Below are 26,425 nucleotides of genomic sequence, written 5' to 3'. Positions count from 1 at the left end.
CCAACAAATGACATTTGAACACTTACTTAGGTCCAAAGCATATTTTAAAAGGTAATAGTCCTTATTACATTATCGCTCCCTCTGGCTCCCCAGTGCTTTTTTAAGGAATTTACTTGGTTAAATTAATGAGTTAGTGTTATAGTATTTATAATGATAATGTTGAAAGTTATCAATACGATTCAATTTATTTTCATAATAGCTTCTCACTATTACCCATAATGCATTCAGTTCTGGATATAGGTTGATATTGTAAGTGCAAACTGACAGAATACTAGCCTAAATAAAATGAAATATAGTTATAGAAATGTTTCTGCTGCAAGAAAATATTGTTATCTATAGCCGGTATCTCTATGGGGGGGGATGTTGCTGTGTAGACTATAAATGCATTGTTTTAGGTTGCTGTGTAAACTGTGTCCAAAGGAGAAGGTTGTTTTGCAACTTGCATCCCTTAGGTTCAGAATATGTAATCAGTCTTTCTGTCTACTTATATAACTTTTCAAATCTACCACCTGTATCTAATTGGCCAAATGATTTATTGGATTTCTTTGGCCTTCTTAAAGTATAAATATCTCCTGTCTAATTATAAAAATATAATTTTATTTTAAAAATCAGAATTTTATGAATCTTTCATTCATTATAAATTCTGCCTTCTTAGTAAGTCCTCTTAGGTAGGACCTCTTAAGAATATCATGAGATGACATTGGATTGGTTTTTGAACATCTGCCATTGTTTTTTTCTAACTTTCTGGGTCCAATTTCTAATGATATTCTACTGACAAGTGACAGGAAGGAACTATTCAGGGAGTAAAAGTGGAACTAATTGGTTATCAGTCATGTTGAAAATAATAATGAACTCTGTTCTTCAGAATCTTCAATGAATCTGAAGAACTTAAAACATGTACACTAAATGAAAACCAATGTAACAATTCTAAGCAGAAATGAATATTGTGCCACTTGGCACAGCAATAAGCAATATTTACACATCCATATTTAAAGCACTAATTAATGATTTAACAATATTATAATGTTGGAAGAAGGGAAGAAAAGTAGAATTTACAAAATTAAATTCTTACCATAAGAAGAAATCAATAGATAATGTCAAAATTTGGTGAATCAAATCACTTGTCTAGCAGTAACACCAAAAATATTGATGGATCAAAGCATACATATATAAGATTACTACATAGAAATGTGGAGGTAAGTATCTGAAGAAAAGCCAGATTTGGAAGGAGAGTTCTTTAAAAAATGGGACTTGGAGTGGATTGGGTGAAGTTCAAAGAAAAGAGAAATCAAGGAATAAGCTTTTTTATCAAGTGACACATAAAATTATATATACTTAAGGATTTCCATATGATGTTTCAATATATGTATATATTATGCAATGTTCAAATCAAGGTGAGCCTATCTTCTCAAACACTTACCATTTCTTTGTTGTAAAAAGTTTGTTCCATGGGTACAAAGTTAGGAGAAATATGTTCTGGTGTTCTGTTGCATAGGAAACTAACTATAGGTAACAAAATAATGTACTGTATATTATCAAAAAAGCTAGTAGAAAGGATTTTTAATTGGAAACTCTTGATATATTTCTTAGTAACATTAGACCTTATAGATTATGTGCTCATATTATGTTAATTATAAGAGTTATAATAAAATGTCAAGTAGCAAGGTGATAATTTTGAATATTGTAAATACTTTGTAGCCTGGGCAATGTCATCCCATGTAGAGTTATTAACCTAGGAAAGACAAAATTGTATGTTTATGGTACAATGACTGCAACTATATAAAGATGACTCAGGAAAATAACTGAAGGAGAATATGAAAAAATGAAAGATTTTACTAGGTTAATAGGATAACAAATGACTCGATATTTTTTCCTTTGTGATCATAGCCTGACATCATTTTATCTTAAAAATCTTGTACAATTTAGAAAATGACATTTTAGAAAATACATGTTCTTGTGGGAATTACAAGTTTGTTTTTGTTTTGTTTTAAGTTGTGAGATTCTCTTTCATGTGGTTTCCTATGGTATTGTGTATACCCTGGATTGTAAGCATTTTCCCATGGTATGTTTGGGCATTTTCCTCCTCTTTTGAACCTACAGGGCTCATCAAGATAATGAGCAGGCATGATATTTACAGCTATGTTCATGGACAGTGCAGATCCTTTATGAGTTGTACCCAGGTCTAGCGACTTGCCATGCATATAACCCATACCTAAACCCCTGTTATCTCTTCCCATAGCTACAATTTATATCCCCCATTATCCCTAAAATACCAAGAGTTGAACTACCTTTAATCTTGATTTAGCTATTTGTTGCTTTTATATTTCTGAAGCCTTTTACATTTTTTGGTTTTTGAGCAGATATAATTTATATTTCCAAAAATAAATACCTGAGCCAGAATTTCTAAGTGCTTAGAATGAAAGAACTAATTATCCATGTCATTTTGCCTGGACTTTATGATGGCTTTTGACCACTTGGATGGCATCCATTCAAGTAAATTCCTTGACAAATGGAAAGAGGACTTTTCATATTTGTATCATTGGGGCTTAGCACAGTGACTGACTTATAATAGGCACTCACAGCACTTGGCCAGGACAAGGACTCGATTCTTGATTTCTTGATAGGTCAAGAGGCCAAGATCTCTAAACATAAGTGAAGTTTGAGTGAGCTGAAAAGGTGGCCACAAAAATGACTTCATAATTTTAGTAATGGCTAATATTTTTTCTATTTTCCATAATAGAAAAGAATTCCCTTTTAATCTTGAGAAGATTCAGAATAAATTAGAGGAATATTTAAGTGAATCAAACTAAAGTAACAGAATTTTGTGAGTTCAGAAATCACTGCATTTTTGAATTTTGTGCAATTTAAGAAAATTTGGCCAATATACTTATCAGGTTAAGCATCTGAAGGTTGAACAGAGCTTTTTGTACCTAATTAGAGCTTAGCAATTGGTATTATAATAAAAATGAGTTCTCTAACAGCTCTTTGTAATCTACATACAAAGTTATTCCTTTCTGGAATCTTGCCAGCTATTAGATAATGACTTTAAACTACATATGAATGGGAGGATGGTTTCCTTGACTTATTGTTCTACTTGTATTACTAAAAAGCAGACTTCCAAAACTGCACAGAATTCTAGCCTTTCTGTTTCTGTTTTCAGTTTGAAGGGACTAATATACGACAAAATCTGTTTGGACAGAAACCTACCCTAATTTTTATTTTTACTTAATTCTTCTCAAATTAAATATGTTTGCAAGTATAAATCTTTCCTCTCATGTTTTCTGTATTAAAAAGAAAAGCAAAGTCATTGAGCAGATTTGTATAGTCATTAGAATATCAGAAGGGAACACAAAATTATTATTTCATTTTCAGAACTTCATGCATTTTTCACTGAAATAAAATGCACAATTAAATATCCTAAGCTTTTTTATTATTCACATATTTAAACAGCTAAAGCTCTAGCCAAGTAATGCAACTACAGGCCTTTTATTCTTTTCAGTTTCATCCCAAATTATTTTGTTGAATTCTACAAAGAGCCCTGGAAGGGTAGGCAAGCATGTAGCATTATTCTTACTTGACAGATATGGAAGTTGTTACTCAGAGAGTTTGCTAGAGGATACACTGTAAGTCAGTGACAAAGCTAGAAAAGGAATTCAGGTGCTCAACCCCTGTGCCTTTTGCCACACAGAAACATCTCTCAGTAATTAGCTCACTCTTTCACATACATAACTTATTATTTTCTCTTTGACTTCCTAAACTTGCTAAGTGTGTATAGTTCTAAGGGGATATCATTTGGCTTTTGTAATTCATGATGTAAATGTTTAAAATGTATTTTTCCAAATAAGCAGTATTTTCACTGTGAGTGGGAATGTAAACTTAGTGCAACCACCATGGAAATCAGTATGGATATTCCTCACAAAGCTAAAAGTAGACTTATTTTATAACTCAGCCAGACCACTCGGACATTTAGCTGAAGAAGTGTAAATCAACTCTGTTTGAAAGAAGTGGGAAGAGGAAGGGGGAAATGGGAATATAATGGAGAGGGTGAACTTACTCAATGTACACTGTATGCGTGTATATAATCATCACAATGAAATACCCTCATTAATGCATGATAAATCAGGAGATTAAGGTGATGGTATATGGTTGATGGATTTCATATACCTATATGAAATAGAACTAAGAAACCTCTTGCAATTGCTTTAAGTGGGTTGGAGAGAGGGTTGAGAGGGAGAGATGACAAGGGCAATGCAACTAATGTACAATATAAGTCTAATTGGAATTGTCACTATGAAGCACCCCCTTGTATAATGAATATATCCTAATAAAAATATTTTAAAAATTAGTTGTATTTTAATTAGTTCAAAGAAATTCTGACAGCTTGCCTGAGTTCCAAGAGTCTCCATTCAAGAAATATAGCTCATTTTAAAAAGTTTATTCAGCTTACAACTCAACTCTGCCTAGTATGGTTATGGGAGTATGACTGAATGAGAACCTGAAAGACCCATCTGTCTTCTCCATATCCTCTACTGTGTGTGACTCTGGCAGATCATTTGCCATCCTTCCTCTATCTTCAGTTGCTTCACTGGTAAAGCTAGAAATAATACCTACTTTTCCTTCTTTGCCAGATTGTGCATGTGAGTGAGCACATACATGCACACATGTGCTAAGCAACAATAAGATAATATGTGGAAGAGTTGTTGGTAAGTTGTAAAACACATGCCCAAAGTAAAATACTATTATTTCCTTAATACCACAGAACAAGTGACGAGTACAACTTAGGTTAACTCAAGGAAGAAAGTGAATGGCCATTTTTGCAATTTCAATTTTTTAGGAGTTATTTGCTCCAATGATACAGTTGGCCTTTAGTAAATATTTTCACTATGAAAACAGTTCAAGGGTGGCAGCTTACAACATGCTATATGTCTTTCTGAAGTACAATGGTGCATCAGTTAGAACATTGAGAAATTCTATGTCACTAATTGTAAAAAAAAAAACAAATCATAGTATTAAATCCAAGTTTAGTATAAGGTAGTATTTAGCAAGTCCTCAGATTTTCTGTCTAGCTATTGCATTTATAAATTTTCCTACCAAGGAAAGGCATTTTTAAAAAAAGAAGTAATTTTGCAAACTCTGTGTATATGTGTGTGTGTGTGTGTGTGTGCAGTCAATAATCAAATGCTTAAAAGAAAATTGAATTGCTTGAGATTATATTTTACTTTTTTCAGTAGAGTTACCCATGGAAGATTCATAAAGCTAAGAATACGATCTAGGGCCCAACATGAACACTCATCTAAAACACCTGTCTGAAATGCAGTATAACAGAGGTTCTAGGGTTTTTTCTGCTTCACTCTGATAGGGAGAAAGGGAGCAGAATCTCACAAATTCACATGTGTCTGTGTGATATGTTGTATTTGCAATCATCTGAATGTCTCAGTGTTTCTGTTGGAATAAAGAAAATGTACATGACCTTTATCCACTTATATCTACTCTGCCTAATGTTTGGCATCCCTTTATGGTAGAGTTCTAACATTAGGAATTTGGATTAATAAAAGTAGGAGAATGAAGTAGTGAATAAAAGGAGAAAGGAAGGATAATTAATGTGTCAAAAAGCTGCCATAAAATAATTATTCCTCTCCTCAATTGCAAGGTATCTTCCTTTTCAAATATATTTGAAGCCTTTCTAGTATATTATTGACATTCATATGGCCATTTAAGAAAATTCTGGGCTAGGTATGGCACATGCCTTTAATTCCAGCTACTTGGGAAGTAGGATCATGGTTCCAGGGAAGCCCAGAGAAAAGATAGAATCTATTCCAAAAACAATTTGAGCATGGTGGTTCCCACCTGTGATATCAGATGATCAGAAGGCAGAGGTAATAGGATCACAGTTCTAGACTGGCCTGGACAAAGTTAGTGCAAGACCGTATCTGAAAAACAAACTGAAAAAAATAAAAGACTCAATCGAAAGTCTCTACAGAAGATGTGATCAAATTGAAGATAGACTATTAAGATTTAAAGACAAGGTAGATCTATTAGAACATGCAGATGAGAACAGAAAAAAAACTAAAGAAATTTGAATGAAACATGCAAGACCTCTGAGACACCATTAAAAGACCAAATGTATGAAATATGAGCATAGACAAAGAACATTTCTGTGCTAAAGGCATAGAAAACATATTCAATAAAACAATAGCAAAACACACCCCAAACTTGAGAAAGAAATGGTCATTCAGGTACAGTATACTTTTAGGACTTCAAACAGACAAGACCAGAACCTCTGATATTATATTATAGTTAAAACATTAGGCATACAAAAGTGCCAAATTGCTTACAAAGGCAAACCCATCAGAATAACCCCAGGTTTCTAAACATAAACATTAAAAGCAAGAAAAGTATGGAATGATGTGTGTCAAGTCCTGAATGAAAATAACCACCAACCTAGATTACTCTAGCAAGCAAAACTATCCTTCATAATTGAAGGAGAAATGAAAACTTTCCATGACAAAACAAAACCTAAAGCAAATCATGACCTCTACGCAATTGCTGCAAGAGATATTTTAAAAAATCATACTCACAAAAGAGGAAGCTAAATGGAACCATGAAAATACAGACAATAATAAATCTCACTGGATGAATAGATAAGCAAATGAGGAATAAGGAAGAATCAAACACTAGAAAATAAAATGCCACAAATTACTACATATATTTTAAAAATAACTGAATGTTAATGGTCTCAAGTATCCAATCAAAAGACACAGACTGGGAGACTGGATTAAAAAACAAGACTTGGCCATTTTTTGCTACAAGAAACACCTCACAGGCAAAGACAAACATAGGCTTGGAGTGAAAATATGGGAAAAAAGTTTTGAAGCAAATGGAGCCTCAAAGCAAGCAGGAGTAGTTACACTCATATCTGACAAAGCAGACTTCTAATCAAAATTAGAAGAGATAAAGAGGTCATATTGATGAAGGGAGCAATCCATCAAGAGGATATAACAATTATAAGCACATGTACTGAATATCAGCATACTCAATTTCACAGTGTAAACACTACTGAACATTAAAAAGCAGTAGGACTCAACACTATAATAGTGAGTAACTTTAATAACCCCACTACCACACACATTGTGTAGGCCATCTGTACAAAAACTGACAAGAGAGTCTACTCCCATTTCCTGCATGAGGAACAAGAAATGCTTCTCTTCTCCTACGCTCCATTTCTCCCTAATTTTATCCTATTGTACTAAATTCCTTTCCTAACAAACTACTATCACTCTTGCAGTATAGAAAACAACAAAGTTCAGAGTTAAACAACACTATAATCAAGTGAATATAACAGACATCTGCAGAATATTCCACTAAAAAGCTGAAGGGTATACATTCTTCTCAGCAGCCCACAGAACCTTCCATAAAATAGATCATATCTTAGGACATAGAGCAAGTATTCATAAATGAAAGAAAAATTGAGCTTATTTCTAGTATTTTATCAGACTTCAGTGGGATAAAATTATAAATCAATAACAAGAGAAACTATAGCAAATATGCACTTGGAGAATGAACAACTCAATTTCAAATAACCAGTGGGTAATCAAAGAAATGAGAGGAAATATAAAAATTCATACAGTCAAATGAAAATTAAAATGCAACTTACCAGAACCTTTTGGAGACAACAAAGTTAATGCTAAGAGGAAAATTTATAATGACTGTCTTCATTTAAAAATTACAGAGATCCCAAATAACCTAAGAATGCATCTTAATTGCTTAGAAAAACAAGTATAAGCCAAATCCTAAAGAAGTAGACAGAAAGAAATAATAAAAATCAGGACAGAAATTAATGAAACTATTCCAGGAATAGGGGTGGGATAAAGGAGAATGATGAAGGGGGTAAATCCATCTATGATATATTGTAAGAACTTTTGTAAATCTCATAATGTACCCCCAGTACAATAATATGATACTAAAAAATAAAAGAACAATACAAAGAATCAATGAAACAAAAAATTATTCCTTTGAAAGATAAAACAAGATTGGTAAACCCTTAGCAAAAGTAACTGAAAGAAAAGAGGGAGAAGAGTAAAATGAATAAAATGAGAAATGAGAAAGGAGATACTACAACAAATACCAACAAAATTCAGAGGATCATTATGTAATGCTTCAAAAAATCCAGAAAAATGTATAAATTTAAGGTTAGATCAAAAAAGAACCTAGAAGGTAACACACACTCACAGGAAATCAATGTGAGTCAATGCCCTGTAGAGCTATCCTTATCTCAACCAGCAAAACCCCTTGTTCCTTCCTATTATTGCTTATACTCTCTCTACAACAAAATTGGAGATAAGGGCAAAATAGTTTCTGCTGGGTATTGAGGGGGGTGAGTGGGAGAGGGTGGAGTGGGTGGTAAGGGAGGGGGTGGGGGCAGGGGGGAGAAATGAACCAAGCCTTGTATGCACATATGAATAATAAAAGAAAAATGAAAAAAAATACATTTAAAAAATAAAACAAAATAAAATAAAAATTGGAAAAAAAAAAGAATTCAGAAATTTTCCACAAAAAAAAAAAAAATTTCTAGATGCATGTGACCTACCAAAATTGAACCAAGATGAAATAAACCACCTAAACAGATCTATAACAAGCAGTGAAATTGAAGCAGTAATAAATAATCTAACAACAAATAAAAGCACAGAACTAACACTGATTCTCCTCAAAGTATTCCATAAAATATAAAGGAAAGGAATGCTAACAAATTCATTCTATGTAGCCAGTATTATTCTGATACCCAAACCAAATAAGAACATGACATGAAAAAAGAAAATTACAAATTTCTTGATGAATATTGATGCAAAAATTCTCAATAAAATATTGGCAAACTGAAAACCAATAAACAAATAGAACACACAAACAGAATAAAGGACAAAAGTCACATGATCATATCAATAGGTGGAGAAAAATCCTTAGACAAAATTCAATGTCCCATCATAATAAAAACTCTAAAGAAATTAGGAATAGAAGAAATGTAACATGACACAATACAGATTATATATGATAAACTTAGTAGCTAACATACTACCAAAAAGGGAAAAATGAAGCCAAGATTGGGACAAATTCCACTCTCTTCATTCTTACTTATTATAGTGCTTAAATTCTTAGCCAGAGCAATAAGGAAAGATAAAGAAATAAATGCAAACAAATAGGAAAGAAAAAGTCAAAATATCCATATTTGCAGGTAATATGAATATATACCCAAAGACCCCCAAAACTGTATCTATAAACTCTTAGATCTGCTGAGCACTTTCAGAAAAGTAGCAGGATACAAAATTAACATACAAAACCAATAGCATATCTATATACTAATAATAAACAGTCTGAGAAAGAAATCAGGAAAACCATCTTGTTCTCAATAGCCTCAAAGAATGAAATAGCTATGATAAACCTAACAAAAAACAGGTGAATGACATCTACAATAAGAAGTATAAAACCTTGGTGAAAGAAATTGAAGTAGACACTAGATAATGAAGGGACTCCCTTGTTCATGGATTGACAGAATTATACTATAAAAATGACTTTATTCCTGATGCAATCTGTGATTCAGTCAGTCTCCCATCAAAATCCCAATGTCATTTTTCTCAGAAATAGAAAGATCAATCTAAATTTATATGGGAACACAAAAGACCTAAACAGCCAAAGTAATCCTGAGCAATGCTGAAGGTATCACAATACCTGACTGCAAATTATACTACAGAGTCATAGTAATATAAATAGTATGGTATTGGCACAAAAACAGACATTACTGGGACAGAAGGGAAGCTCCAGAAGTAAACCCTAAAACATTGTTGGTGGGAATATAAATTAGTGCAGTCATTAGGGAAATAAGCATGGAAGCTCCTAAAAAAATTGAAACTCGAACTACCTGCCATACTACTTTTGGGAATATATCCAAAGCAATGTCAGTCAAGATGCCTGTGCACCAGGTTTATAGCAGCACTACTGGTGTCCCTCAGTCAATGAATGGATAAAGAAAATGAATTTATATATGAAATGGAGCATTATTCAGCCATAATGAAAAATGAAATTATGTCATTTGCAGGAAAATGGATGGAACTGGAAATAGTTATGCTAAGAGAAAAGAGAGAGGATTCAGAAAGAAAAATACTATGTTTTCTCTCATATGCAGATTCTGCCCCCATTTGGGGGTGGATGAAGGGGGAGGGCAAGAAAGGGAGGGAAAGGGGATGAATATGATTGATATACTTCCTATGCATGTGTGAAAATAGAATAATGAAACCCAAGAAAATTATTTTAAATAAAACTAATAATTTTATGATTCTTCTAATGTGGAATTTAGTGAGTAGCATTCTTTCTAAACTTTCTTGACCATGACCTGCTTTTCAAGAGAAGGCATATCTTGGGGGAAAAAAAAAGATCATTTAGAAATTGAGATCAGCATGGGCATTAGGAAAACCTCTTACGTGCTTTTTAAAGGATACTGTATTCCATTCAGATAGGATGCCAGGCTGTGCTCTGCTACTGATTAGCTATGTCCCCAGTCATACCACGAACACCTTAATTTCCCTGGGCATAAAATGACATAGACCATATTTAGACCATATTATTAAGATTGACAAAAAGGAAAACAGGGCTGGAGGCATGATTCAAGTGAGAGAGCACCTGCCTAGCAAGTGCAAAGCCCTGAGTTCAAACCCTAATAACACCAAAAAAAGAAAAGAAAAAAGCTTTCAAAAAAGGAAAGCAACTCTGTAAAAGTATCCTGTAAATTGCTAGATAATTTCTAGAAAAGACATAATTTTATCTTTAGTATGGCTGAATAATACTCTATTGTGTATATATTCACCATGTTTTCTTTATCCATTCATTCGTTGTTGGACACCCAGACTGGTTCCAAAGTTTGATCATTGTGAATGGTCTGCCACCATATGCACACTTACATTCCTTCAGATATATGCTCAGGAATGGTGTAACAGGATCATATGGTAGCTCTATTTTTAGGTTCTTGAGGAATCTCCAAACTTATTTCCATAGTAGTTGCACTAATTTAAATTCCCACCAACAATGGATAAGTGTTCTTTAACTGTCCCCGCCACCACCTCCACAGCCTCCTCCCCCCACCCACCCCACCACCTCCACACCATCCGGCCCCTGCCAGCATTTGCTTTTGTTTTCTTTTCTTTTTTTTTATTTTATTATTCATATGAGCATACAAGACTTGGGTCATTTCTCCCCCCTGCCCCCACCCCCTCCCTTGCCACCACTCTGTCCCCTCCCTCTCCCCCCCACCCCCTCAATACCCAGCAGAAACTATTTTGCCCTTATTTCTAATTTTGTTGTAGAGAGAGTATAAGCAATAATAGGAAGGAACAAGGGTTTTTGCTGGTTGAGATAAGGATCGCTATACAGGGAGTTGACTCACATTAATTTCCTGTGCGTGTGTGTTACCTTCTAGGTTAATTCTTTTTGATCTAACCTTTTCTCTAGTTCCTGGTCCCCTTTTCCTATTGGCCTCAGTTGCTTTTAAGGTATCTGCTTTAGTTTCTCTACGTTAAGGGCAATAAATGCTAGCTAATTTTTTAGGTGTCTTACCTATCCTTACCCCTCCCTTGTGTGCTCTCGTTTTTATCATGTGCTCAAGGTCCAATCCCCTTGTTGTGTTTGCCCTTGATCTAATGTCCACATATGAGGGAGAACATATGATTTTTGGTCTTTTGGGACAGGCTAACCTCACTCAGAATGATGTTCTCCAATTCCATCCATTTACCAGCAAGTGATAACATTTCGCTCTTCTTCATGGCTGCATAAAATTCCATTGTGTCTAGATACCACATTTTCTTAATCCATTCGTCAGTGGTGGGGCATCTTGGCTGTTTCCGTAACTTGGCTATTGTGAATAGCGCTGCAATAAACATGGGTGTTCAGGTGCCTCTGGAGTAACCTGTGTCACAGTCTTTTGGGTATATCCCCAAGAGTAGTATTGCTGGATCATATGGTAGATCAATATCTAGCTTTTTAAGTAGCCTCCAAATTTTTTTTCATAGTGGTTGTACTAGTTTACATTCCCACCAACAGTGTAAGAGGATTCCTTTTTCCTTGCATTCTCGCCAACACCTGTTGTTGGTGGTGTTGCTAATGATGGCTATTCTAACAGGGCTGAGGTGGAATCTTAGTGTGGTTTTAATTTGCATTTCCTTTATTGCTAGAGATGGTGAGCATTTTTTCATGTGTTTTTTGGCCATCTGAATTTCTTCTTTTGAGAAAGTTCTGTTTAGTTCACTTGCCCATTTCTTTATTGGTTCATTAGTTTTGGGAGAATTTAGTTTTTTAAGTTCCGTATATATTCTGGTTATCAGTCCTTGTCTGATGTGTAGCTGGCAAATAGTTTCTCCCACTCTGTGGGTGTTCTCTTCAGTTTACAGATCATTTCTTTTGATGAACAGAAGCTTTTTAGTTTTATGAGACATCATCAATAGCTATAGCAAGGTAGCAGGATATAAAATCAACATAGAAAAATCATTAGCATTTCTATACACTAACAATGAGCAAACTGAAAAAGAATGAATGAAAACAATTCCATTTACAATAGCCTCAAAAAAAATTAAATACCTAGGTGTAAACCTAACAAAAGATGTGAAAGACCTCTACAAGGAAAACTATAAACTTCTGAAGAAAGAGATTGAGGAAGACTATAGAAAGTGGAGAGATCTCCCATGCTCACGGATTGGTAGAATCAACATAGTAAAAATGTCTATACTCCCAAAAGTAATCTACATGTTTAATGCAATTCCCATCAAAATTCCAATGACATTCATTAAAGAGATTGAAAAATCTACCGTGAAATTTATATGGAAACACAAGAGGCCACGAATAGCCAAGGCAATACTCAGTCAAAGAAACAATGCTGGAGGTATCACGATACCTGACTTCAAACTATATTACAAAGCAGTAACAATAAAAACAGCATGGTACTGGCACAAAAACAGACATGAACACCAGGGGAACAGAATAGAGGATCCAGATATGAAGCCACACAACTATAACCAACTTGTCTTTGACAAAGGAGCTAAAAATATATGATGGAGAAATGGCCTCTTCAACAAAAACTGCTGGGAAAACTGGTTAGCAGTCTGCAAAAAACTGAAACTAGATCCATGTGTATCACCCTATACCAATATTAACTCAAAATGGATCAAGGATCTTAATATCAGACCACAAACTCTAAAGTTGATACAGGAAAGAGTAGGAACTACTCTGGAGTTAGTAGGTAAGAACTTTCTCAACGAAACCCCAGCAGTACAGCAACTAAGAGATAGCATAGATAAATGGGACCTCATAAAACTAAAATGCTTTTGTTTTCTTGATGATTGTCATTCTGACTGGGGTGGGATGGAATCTCAGAGTTCTTTTGAATTGCATTTTATTTATGGCTAAGGGTGTTGAAAATGTCTTCATATGTTTATTAGCCATTTGCACTTCTTCTGAGAACTATCCAATTAATTTGCCCATTTATTAATTAGATTATTTGTTATTTTGGTGTTAAGTGTTTTGAGCACTTTGTATATTCTGGATATTAATCCTTTACATATTGACTAGCTGGTGAAGATTTTCTTCTATTCCATGGGATGTATCCTGATTCTGGTAATTGTTTCCTTTGATGTGCAGAAGCTTTTTAACTTAATGCAATTCCATTTGTCTATTCTCACTGACACCAATCTGTAGTAATCAGGTTTCCAGGTGCCATAAATGAGAGTTCTTGTTCTTTTAAGACATTCAGGTTAGTGACTACAGAAGAAATGTGTCCAAGAGGCTCGTGACTTTGTATCCATGTCACATGGTTGGTTAAGTACCAGACTATCTTCTTACTTGGAGTAGCATAAAATACTGAAAAATGAGGTACAAAATGTGCACGAGTAAATAATAAAGTGATTTTAAGTTTCACCTATTAGCTAGTAGGTAATGGATATATTAATAGCTCCACAAAATCCTAAGAAGCAGGTTATAAAACAGTGTCACTTGTGCTGCTAAAATAGAAAGCCTGAAACTGGGTAATTTATAAAAAGAGAAAATTGTTCACTCACAGTTCTGGAGGCAGGGAAATCTAAGATCAAAGTGCCATCAGGTTAGAGCCAAGTCTCTCTGCTTTCAAGATGGTACCAGGAAAGCTGAATCCTCCAGAGGGAAGGAATATCGTGTCATCAAATGTCAGAAGAGCAAGAGAGAATGCACTCTGGTGACCCTTTTTTATAGTGGTATTAATCCATTCATAAAGACAGAGTCCCCATGACCTAAGCACCTCTCAGAAGGCCACAGTTCACAACCCTGTTGTTTTAGGCGTTTAAGTTTTGAGCACATGAGCTTTGAAAGAAACAAGAATGTTCAAGCCATAGCAAAGTGTTAAGAAAACAGGTCCTGAGATATTTAATATTACTGAAATAAAGTGAATTGCTTGATGATAAAACTTTTAGATGAAATATTGTTATGAGCTGAACTGTATCCCACCTCCAAATTCACATGTCACTACCTCAGAATGTGACTGTATTTAGAAGCAGGACATTTAAAAAGACATTTAAAATGAAGTCATACAGATGGATCACATGACTGATTCCTATCAGAAAAGGAGATTCTAGTCTCCAAAATTGTGAGAAAATAAATTTCAGTTATTTAAAGTACCCATTCTGGTATTTTGTTATGGTAACCCTGAAAGCTAATATAATACAGTAAGTGAATGTTTAATGTGTGTTTTTAAAGTTTATTTTCCCTGAAACTATGCTAGAACTAGAGCATTAGTAAGAATACAGGATAAAGGAAAATAAAAATGAGCAACTCTTCTGTCTGCTTGTTCTTGTTATGTTTTAGTTCAATCTAACTTTTTATGTCATTGTTATATAATAAAAAGTTCTGTGGCTTATCAGAAGTGGATTCCTGGATCTGAAAGTCTTGAATTTGCTCACATTACAGAAACAGTAGAATACCATCATTTGAAACTAGACAGCCTGGAATCAAACCCTGGTCTTGCTATTTATTTACTATTTAAATGCATGTATAAATTTAGTATACAGATACTACCTATTCTGTAGGACTATTACAAGAAGTAAATGAGTTAATGACTACAAGGATTAAAAAACTGTGATTATGACCTTAAACACTTGTACAGAACACTGAACTTGCAATTCATATATCAAACACCAGATGGCAGTTTGGTTACCTAAAGTAGTCAGGTTGTCAGCTTTAGAATATCTGAGGCACTGTGTAACTAATTTCTAGAAGATTCCTATAAAAATAAAATGAACTTCAAACCTATGTGTAAATAATTTTATGCTAGGTCACAGAAACACATATGAAACAAAAGCTTAAATAAAACATTAGATTTCATTGTTGCTTTCTGTCACTATTCAAATCCTGTTTCCATGGTTTAGTGACTGAATAACCATGGACAAATTACTTACCTTTTACAAGACTCACTTTTCTTACCTGAAAAAGACCACCTGCATTTAGCAAACATATTTTTCTTTCAGTTCCAGTGAGCAAACCCAGGACCTTGTGCATGCTAGGAAAGCACTCTGTCACTGAGCAGCATTTGACAAAATTTTGTTGAGCTCCTAGCACAGCAGGCATTTGTTCTAGAAGCGGAAGATACAGTGCTTTAAAAAGATAAATAACTACTGCATGTTTTCTGTCGTGTGGAACTCACAGGGGGATGGAGAAGGATATGAAAGTAAAAGGAGGATTATTAGGGATGTAGAAAGTGAAAGGGAAAAGGGGAGATAGTGGAGAGTAATTGAGGGGTGAATATGATCAAAGTATGTTATTTGCATGTGTGGAAATGTCATAATGAAACCCCTTTGTACAATTAATATACAGTAATAAAAATGAATGTAAATAAAGGATGCAAATCTTTGCTTTCATGAAGCTTATCTTCTAGTCACTAAAATCGGGTAAACAACATGAATATCATTTAAAAGGAGATACAGGTTGTACATCAGGATGTTAAAGTGCCACTCAGTGCTTTATATTCCATAAAATTCTGAAAGGCCCAGATCAGAATATTTCTACATTTATATAACAAGGTCTTCAACAGATCTCAGATGCAATATTTGCAAAGGGGTGGTCAATAACTGAAAGTCTTAGCTCAGTCTATGCCTCAGCATGTAAGAGTGTATGCTTGCACTATTTTCAAAGAAAGGATTTTTTCTTTTTTTTTATTGTTGTGCTGGATGGGGATACATTGTGAATTTACAAAAGTTCTTAAAATGTATTAAATATATCATACTTGAATTCACCCCCTCCAGTGCTCTCCGCTATCTCTCCCTCCCCCTTTCCTGGAAAGGTTTCAGTTGGTATCATTTTTACATTTACATACATGTATACACATTTTTTCACAGTATTTACTCTTCTATACCCTTTCCCACTGCCTCCTCCCTCCCACTGGTGCCAACCCCCACTTGGGCAGGACCTGTTCTCCAATTTTGTAGAAGAAAAAAGAAAAATATGAAATTTTTGCTTATTTGAGATAAAGGAAGATACACAGGAAGTTTCCTTGTAATATTTCCATGTATAGATGTAGTATAACCCCAGTTGATTCATCTCCTCTATTTTCCTTAATCTACCTTAGTCCCTTTCTTATGGTGGATACAGCCAGCTTAAGAATTCTATGTTCATTCTTGTATAAGAGAGTATATCAACCATGTTCATATTCTTAGTTTCCTTCTTTGACCCTCCCTCTCTCATATGTGATCTCCCCTTAGTGTGACCAGTTTTTCATAATATTGCTGTATTTGTATTATGTCTATATTTACATATAAGAGAAACATGTGGCTTTTGTCCTTCTGAGCCTGGCTGACTTCACTTACGATGATGTTCTCCAGCTCAATCCATTTACCTGAAAATGACAAAAGTTTCATTCTCTGTTACTGAGTAAAATTCCATCGTGTATAAATACCATATTTTCTTAATCTATTCATCAGTAGTAGGGCATCTTGGCTGTTTCCAAAGATTAGCTATTGTAATAGTGCTGCAATAAACAGGGATGTGCAGGTGCTTTTGTTGTAACCTGAGTTACAGTTCTTTGGGTATACCCCTAGGAGTGGTATTGCTGGATCATATGGCAGTTCTTTTTTTTTACTTTTTGAAAAGCCTCCATACTGTTTTCAATAGTGGTTGTAATACTTTATACTCCCACCAGCAGTGTATGAGGGCTCATTTTCCCCCCACATCTTCACCAGCATTTGTTGTTGTTTATGTTCTTGATGGGAGCCATTTTAACAGGAGTGACGTAAAAATCTTAACTTCATTTGATTTGCATTTCCTTTATGCTAGAGATGGTGAGCATTTTTTCATGTGTTTTTTAGCCATTTGGACTTCTTCCTTTAAAAAGGCTCCATTCAGTTCATCTGCCCATTTCTTCATTGGGTCATTGATTTTTTGGGAATTTAGGTTTTTGAGTTTCCTGTGTATTCTGGTTATTAATATCTTCTTAGATGTATTACTGGCAAAGATTTTCTCCCATTCTGTGGGCAACCTTTTCAATTTGGTAACCATTTCTTTTGTTGTTGTGCAAAAGTTTTTTTAATTTCATGTAGTCTGATTTGTCAATCCTTTCTCTTAGTTGCTGAGCCACTGGCGTTCTACTTAGGAAGTTATTGCCTATGCCTATAAGATCCAGTGTATTCTCTACTATTTCCTGAACCAGCTTCAAAGATTCAGGTCTTATATTAAGGTCCTCAATCCACTTTGAGTTGGTAATTGTACATGGTGAAAGACATGGATCTAGTTTCAGTTTTCTGCAGACAGTTTTCCTAGCAACATTTGTTGAAGAGGCTGTCTTTTCTCCATTATATATATTTTTTTGCATTGTTTTTATTTTTTTTCATTTTTAAAATTTCTTTTATTCATATGTGCATACAATGTTTGTGTCATTTCTCCCCCCTTCCCCCCTTTCCTCCCTTCCCCCCACCGTATCGCTACCAGGCAGAAACTATTTTGCCTTTATCTCTAATTTTGTTGAAGAGAGAGTATAGGCAATAATAGGAAGAACCAAGGGTTTTTGCTAGTTAAGATAAGGATAGCTATATAGGGAGTTGACTCGCATTGCTTTCCTGTGCGTGTGTGTAACCTTCTAAATTAATTCTTTCCGAACTAACTTTTTCTCTAGTTCCTGGTCTCTTTCTCCTATTCGCCTCTGTAGCTTTAAAATTTCTGCATTAGTTCATTTGCATTGAGGACATCAAATGCTATCTTGGTTTTTTTGGGTTTCTTGCCTATCCTCATACCTCCCTTGTGTGCTCTCAACTCATCATATGATCAAAGTCCATTACCCTTGTTGTGTTTGCCCTTGACCTAAAGTCTGCATATCAGGGACAGCATACAATTTTTGGTCTTCTGGGCCTGGCTAACCTCGCTCAAGATGATGTTCTCCAGTTCCATCCATTTACCTGCAAATGATAAGATTTCATTCTTCTTCATGGCTGAGTAGTATTCCATTGTATATAAATACCACGTTTTCTTCATTCATTCATCAATAGTGGGGCATCTTGGTTGTTTCCATAACTTGGCTATTGTGAATAGCGCTGCAATAAACATGGGTGTTCAGGTGCCTCTGGAGTAACCTGTGTCACATTCTTTTGGGTATATCCCCAGGAGTGGGATTGCTGGATCATATGGCAGGTCTATGTTAAGATTTTTAAGACGCCTCTAAATTTTTTTCCAGAGTGGTTGCACCACCTTGCATTCCCACCAGCAGTGTACGAAGGTTCCTTTTCCCCGCATCCTCACCAACGCCTGTTGTTAGTGGTGTTGCTAATGATGGCTATTCTAACAGGGGTGAGGTGGAATCTTAGTGTGGTTTTAATTTGCATTTCTTTATGGCTAGAGATGGTGAGCATTTTTTCATGTGTTTTTTGGCCATCTGAATTTCTTCTTTTGAGAAAGTTCTGTTTAGTTCACTTGCCCATTTCTTAATTGGTTCATTAATTTTGGGAGAGTTTAGTTTTTTGAGTTCCCTATATATTCTGGTTATCAGTCCTTTGTCTGATGTGTAGCTGGCAAATATTTCCTCCCACTCTGTGGGTGGTCTATTCAGTTTGGAGACCATTTTTTTATTAAGCAGAAGCTTTTTAGTTTTATGAAGTCCTATTTGTCTATCCTATCTCTTAGTTGTTGAGCTGCTGGGGTTCCATTGAGAAACCCATACCTACCTATACCTATTTGTTCCAAAGTATTTCCTACTCTTTCCTGTACCAACTTTGGATCTAGTTTCAGTTTTTTGCAGACTGCTAACCAGTTTTCCCAGCAACATTTGTTGAAGAGGCTGTCTTTTCTCCATCGTATATTTTTAGTGCCTTTGTCAAAGATAAGTTGGTTATATTTGTGTGGCTTCATATCCAGGTCCTCTATTCTGTTCCACTGGTCTTCATGTCTGTTTTTGTGCCAGTACCATGCTGTTTTTATTGTTATTGCTTTGTAATATAGTTTGAAGTCAGGTATTGTGATACCTCCATCATTGTTCTTTTTGCTGAGTATTGCCTTGACTATTCGTGGTCTCTTGTGTTTCCAAATAAATTGAACAGTAGATTATTCAATCTCTTTGATGAATGTCATTGAGATTTTGATGGGAATTGCATTAAACATGTAGATTGCTTTTGGGAGTATAGACATTTTTACTATGTTGACTCTACCAATCCATGAGCATGGGAGATCTCTACACTTTCTATAGTCTTCCTCGATCTCTTTCTTCAGGAGTTTATAGTTTTCCTTGTAGAGGTCATTCACATCTTTTGTTAGGTTTACACCTAGGTATTTGATTTTTTTTGAGGCTATGTAAATGGAATTGTTTTCATATATTCTTTCTCAGTTTGTTCATTATTAGTGTATAGAAATGCTAATGATTTTTCTATGTTGATTTTATATCCTGCTACCTTGCTATAGCTGTTCATGGTGTTTAGGAGTTTTTGAGTAGAGTTTTTTGGGTCTTTAAGATATAGGATCATATCATCTGTAAAAAGGGATAATTTGAAAATTTCTTTACCTATTTGTATTCCTTTTATTCCCTCTTCTTGCCTAATTGCTCTGGCTAGGAATTTCACTTCTATGTTGACTAGGAGTGGAGATAGTGGGCATCCTTGTCTAGTTCCTGATTTTAGAGGGAATGGTTTCAGTTTTTCTCCATTAAGTATAATGCTGGCTGTAAGTTTGTCATATATAGCCTTTATAATATTGAGGTACTTTCCTTCTATTCCTAGTTTTCTTAGAGCTTTTATCATGAAATGGTGTTGGATCTTATCAAAGGCTTTTTCTGCAACTGTTGAGATAATCAAGTGGTTTTTGTCTTTGCTTCTGTTAATGTGGTATATTGCATTTATTGATTTGCATATGTTGAACCACCCCTCCAATCCTGGGATGAAGCCTACTTGGTCATGGTGAATGATCTTTTTGATGTGTTATTGAATTTGGTTTGCCATTATTTTATTGAGGATTTTTGCATCAATGTTCATTAAGGAGATTGGCCTATAGTTCTCTCTTCTGGAGATGTCTTTGCCTGGTTTTGGGATAAGTGTAATACTGGTTTCATAAAATGTGTTAGGCAGTTTTCCTTCCCTTTCTATTTCATGGAACAGTTTAAGGAGGGTTGGTATTAGTTCTTCTTTAAAGGTCTGATAGAATTCAGCAGAGAATCCATCAGGTCCTGGACTTTTTTTTTTTGGAAGACTCTTGATTGCTGCTTCAATTTCATTTTGTGTTATAGATCTATTTAGGTGATTAATGTCCTCTTGGTTCAGTTTTGGATAATTATAAGTATCTAGAAATCTGTCCATTTCTTTTAGATTTTCAAATTTATTTGAATATAGGTTCTCAAAGTTGTCTCTGATGATTTGCTGTACTTCCATGGTGCTTGTTGTTATCTCCCCTTTTGCATTCCTGATTTTACTGATTTGAGTTTTTTCTCTCCTTATTTTAGTCAGTTTTGCCAGGGTCTATCGATCTTGTTTATTTTTTCAAAAAACCAACTTTTTGTTTCATTAATTCTTTGTATGGTTTTTTTGGTTTCTATTTCATTGATTTCAGCTTTTATTTTTATTATTTCTCTCCTATTTGTTTTGGGATTTGCTTGTTCTTGTTTTTCTAGGAGTTTGAGATGTATCATTAGGTCATTGATTTGAGATCTTTCAGTCTTTTTGATATATTCACTCATAGCTATAAACTTTCCTCTCAGGACTGCCTTTGCTGTGTCCCATAGGTTCTGATAGGTTGTGTTTTCATTTTCATTGACTCTCAGGAACCTTTTAATTTCCTCTTTTATTTCATCAATGACCCATTGTACATTAAGTAATGGGCTGTTCAGTTTCCTGCTGTTTGCATGGTTTTTGTATTTATTTTTGTTGTTGAGTTCTAGTTTTAATGCATTGTGATCAGATAGAATGCATGGTATAATTTCTATTTTCTTATATTTGCTGAGGCTTGCTTTGTGCCCTAGAATATGATCTATTTTGGAGAAGGTTCTGTGGGCTGCTGAGATAAATGTATATTGAATAGAAGTCAGATGAAATGTTCTGTAGACAATCAACTAGGTCCATTTGATCTATTGTATGTTTTAGATCTAGGATTTCTTCATTGATTTTTTATTTGGAAGACCAGTCTATTGATGATGTTGAGGTTTTAAAATCTAACTACTGTGTTGTAGTTAATATATGCTTTTAGGTCCTTCAGGGTATGTTTGATGAAATTGGGTGTGCTAACATTGGGTGCATATAGGTTGATAATTGTTATTTCCTTTTGGTCTATTTCCCCTTTTATTAGTATGGAATGTCCTTCTTTATCTCATTTGATCAATGTAGGTTTGAAGTCTACTTTGTCTGAGATAAGTACTGCTCTTCCTGCCTGTTTTTGGGGGCCATTGGCTTGGTAACTCTTCTTCCACCCTTTCACCCTCAGCCAGTGCTTGCTTCTGTCAATGAGATGGGTCTCCTGTAAGCAACAAATTGTTAGATCTTCCTTTTTAATCCAGTTTGTCAAATGGTGCCTTTTGATGGGGGAGTTAAGTCTGTTAACATTCAGTGTTAGTATTGATAGGTATGTGGTGATTCCTGTCATTTAGTTGTCTTAGTTGTTTGAGGGTTTGATTGTGTGTAGCCAAATTGATGTTACTCTCTACTTTCTTGCTTTTTCTTTTCCTGTAGTTTGATACTACATGCCCTTTCATGGTTTTGTTGGGTTTCTCTTTCTGTGTGCAGAATCCCTTGAAGGATCTTTTGTAGTGGTGGCTTTGTTGTCATATATTGTTTTAGTTTCTACTTATCATGGAAGACTTTTATTGCTCCATCTATTTTGAATGATAGTTTAGCTGGATAGAATATCCTAGTGTTGAAGTTATTTTCACTCAGTGCCAGGAATACCTCACCCAAAGCGCTTCTTGCTTTTAATATTTCTGTTGAGAAGTCTGCTGTGATTTTGATGGGTTTACCTTTGTATGCTATTTGTTTTTTTCTCTCTTACAGCCTTCAATATTCTTTCTCTAGTCTGCATACTTGTTGTTTTAATGAAATTATGTTGTGTGGTAGCTCCATTTTGGTCAGGTCTATTTGGTGTTCTGGAGGCTTTCTGTACCTGAATGGGTATAGTTGTCTCTAGATTTGGGAAATTTTCTGTTATTATTTTGTTGAATATATTATGAATTTGCTTGCACTTCTTCTCCTTTTTCAATGCCCATAATTTTCAGGTTTGGTCTTTTGATGGAGTCAGTAAATTCTTGCATTTTCTTTTCACAGGTCTTGAGTTGTTTAACTAATAGTTATTTGTTTTTTCCTTTAATTACCATTTCATCTTTGAGTTCTGAGATTCTGTCTTCTGCTTATTCTAGTCTGCTGGATTGGCCTTCCATTTTGTTTGCATTTCTGTTTCCTTCTTTTTTCTGCAGTTTTCCATATCCTGTGTCTCTTCATCTTTAATGTTGTTTATTTTCGTCCTGAGTTCATTTATCTCTTTATTTATCATGTTCTTTGTTTCACTTTGGTGTTTATACAGTGCTTCTATAGTTTCTTTTATTTGTTCTTGTGCTTTCTCAAATTCTCTATTTTTGTTGTCTTGGAATTTCTTGAATGTCTCCTATTCATTTTGGTTGACCATATCCAGTATCATTTCTATGAAATTCTCATTGATTACTTGCAGGATTTATTCTTTCATGATGTTCTTGTGGGCTTCATTGGGTTCTTTGGCATAGTTTATCTTCGTTTTGTTGGAGTTTCGATCTGGGCACCTGTTTTCTTCATTTCCTTGTGGTTCCTGTACTAATTTATTATTGGGGGGAAAATGGTTTCCCTCTTTTTTTCTGTCTTCCCATCATTCCCCTTGCTACTGTTGCTGTCCCTGTACTGTGTGTAATTCAGTATTGTCTAGCTGGTAATAGTAATGAAGATGATGTCTAGAGTGGAAGTGTGAGAGGAGAGGAAAAGCAAAGAAGGTAAAGAAAAAGGGAAAAAAAAACAAACCAAAATAAAAAACAGGGCCAAAGTAATAAACAGGGAGAGATAGTGTACTAATCAATAGTGAGCTAAACAGGCATTAGAGAGACAGAGAGAGGAGAAAAAAATTAATTGATTAATTAAAAAATAAATAAAAATAAAAAAAAATTTCCCAAGTTCAAATGCAATAAAGTTTCAGTCTTAATAGTTTTGTTGTTAGTCCTTCAGCATTCAGTCCTGGTGTTGGTGTTTGAGTCATAGTTCTGTCGTCTCATCAATGGAAAAAAAAGAGGAGTCTGGAGACAGCTTTGTGAATGTCTATCTGAGGCTGCAGCTCGCCTGCCACCTACTGTCAGCCAGCTGCTGCTGCAGGCTTTATTTTTCAGATCTCAGGAGTGAGCTTTACACTCACCTAGCCATGCAGGCTTTGTTTATTTAGAGTTCTCCTGGACACATTCTCCTTCTTGTTTCTCCAGTATAAAGTCCTACTTCTCTGTTGCAATCATAGTCCTTTTTTATTTAGAGTTCGTGTGAGGAGGTGCCCCTCTCCCACTCTCTGGTGGGGTGTGCCACACTTTAGCCACTGTTGGACATCTTCTTCTCTCCAAGCACACTGCAGGAGAGGGCGCCACACCCACCTTCTCTGTCTGGCTTGTTTATTTACAGTTTGTGTGGGCCAGTGCCCCCCCACCCCGCCCTGGCCTCTCTGGTGGAGCTTTCCAAACGACAGCACTGTTACAAGCTTTCCCCACTCCAAGGTTGCTGGGTGGGGACCACCACTCCTGCCTTCTCCAGCTGGCTTGTTTATTTACAGTTCACATGAGGGAGTGCCCCTCCCCCACTGTCTGGAGTTCAGAGTGCCCCACCCTCTTTGCTATGTGTCTTTTTTTTTTAGCTGCTCCTTTATTATTCAGTTTTTTTCCCCCTGGGTGGGGTCAGTCCATCCAGGGGGCTATGCTGATTTGTCCCAGGGAGTACTGCATGCTGCTTATTTGCTCACCTGGTGGTCTCCCAAGCAGGGTATGAGCTGGCATCTGATGGCACGGGAGCCCTCCTGGTTTCTCTGTTTAATGTGGCAGGGGGATGCTATCGCTGGCTGGGGTTGTGGTGGTGTAGGAGTTTTGCCTCTTCCTGGTAGTTTTTGCTGCCAGGTGTATCTCTAGCATCTCTCCAAGAGTTTACCTTAGGAAGCACCCTTTCTGCTTCCTCCCTCTAGTTGCCATCTTGGAATCTCCTCCTCCATCACATGTTTTTGCCATCTTTGTCAAAAATTAGGTGAACACAGCTGTGTGGATTCATTTCTGGGTCTTCTATTTTGTTCCACTGGTTCTCCTATCTGTTTATGTGCTAGTACCATGCTGTTTTTATTGCTATGGCTCTGAAGTATTGTTTGAAATTATTATGATACCTCCAAGTGTTGCTCTTTTTGCTCAGTATTGCCTTGGGTATTCATGGTCTTTTGTGCTTCGAAATGAATTTTAGGTTTGATTTTTTTGATCCCTGTGATGAATGTCATTGGGATTTCAATGGGAATTGCATTGAAAATGTAGATTGCTTTTGGTAGTATAGCCATTTTCACTATGTTGAGTCTACCAATCCATGAGCATGGGGAGATCGTTCCATCTTCTGTAGTCTTAATATCATTCTTTAGTGTTTTGTAGTATTCCTTGTAAAGGTCATTCATATCCTTTGTTATTTTTATCCCTAGGTATTTTATTTTTTTGAAGCTATTATACATGGAATTATTTTCTTATATCCTTTCTCAATCTGTTCATTTCTAGTGTATAGAAAGGCTATTATTTTTGTAAGTTGATTTTGTATTTTGCTAATTTTCTTAAGCTGTTTATAGTGTCTAGGAGAGTTTTGGTGGAGTTTTTCAGGTCTTTTAGTTATAAGCTCATGTTGTCTGTAAATAGGAATAGTTTGACTTCTTCCTTACAATTTGTATTCCTTTTATTTCAACCTGTCTTACTGCTCTAGCTATGAATTCCAAGACTATGTTGAATAGAAGTGGAGAGAGTGAACACCCTTGTCTCATTCCTGACTTTAGAGGAAATGGTTTCAGTTTTCTCATTTAGTATGATGTGGGCTACAGGCTTGTCATATATAACCTTTATTATGTTGAAGTTCCATCCCTAGTTTCATCAGTGTTTTTATCATGAAAGGATGTTGAATTTTGGCTAATGCTTTTTCTGCATATATTGAGATGATCATGTAAGTTTTTTTGTCTTTTGCTTCTGTTAATATGCTGTATTACAGTTAGTGATTTGCATATGTGGAACCATCCCTGCATTGCTGGGATATAGTTGACTTGGTCATGGTATGTGATCTTTTTGATATGCTGTTGAATTTGGCTTGCCATTATTTTATTGAGGATTTTTGTTGTGTCCTGGTCTGGTTTGGGATGAGTGTAATATTGGCTTCATAGAATGAGTTTGGCAGAGTTCCTTCTCTTTCTATTTCATGGAAAAGTTGAAGGATTGTTGATATTAGTTCTTCTTTAAAGGTCTGGTAGAATTTAGTGGAGAATCTGCCATGTCCTGGACTTTTCTTTATTTGGGAAACTCTTTATTTTTGCTTCAATTTCACTGCATTTTATAGGTCTGTTTAGGTGATTAATATCCTCTTGTTTCAATTTTTGATGGTCTTATGTATCTAGAAATTTGTCCATCTCTTCTAGATTTTTCAAGTTATTTGAATATAGGTTTTCAAAGTAGCACTTGATGATTCCCTGGATTTCCATGATGTTTGTTGTTCTTGCCCTCTTTTTCTTTTGTCATTTTATTAATTTGGGGCTTTTCCCCTCCACATTTTAGTCAGATTTGCCAATCATGTTTATTTTTTCAAAGAACCAGCTTTTTGTTTCATTGATTCTTTGTATGTATGGTTTTTTTGTGGAAGGGGATTTGGTCTCTATTTCATTGATTTTGGCCCTTATTTGTATTATTTTTCTCTCTCTCTTT

This window comes from Castor canadensis, chromosome 6 (assembly GCF_047511655.1).
Source record: "Castor canadensis chromosome 6, mCasCan1.hap1v2, whole genome shotgun sequence".
NCBI classification, from domain to species: domain Eukaryota; kingdom Metazoa; phylum Chordata; class Mammalia; order Rodentia; family Castoridae; genus Castor; species Castor canadensis.
The sequence above is the reverse complement of the archived record's forward strand: the minus strand, read 5'-3'. Positions refer to the sequence as shown.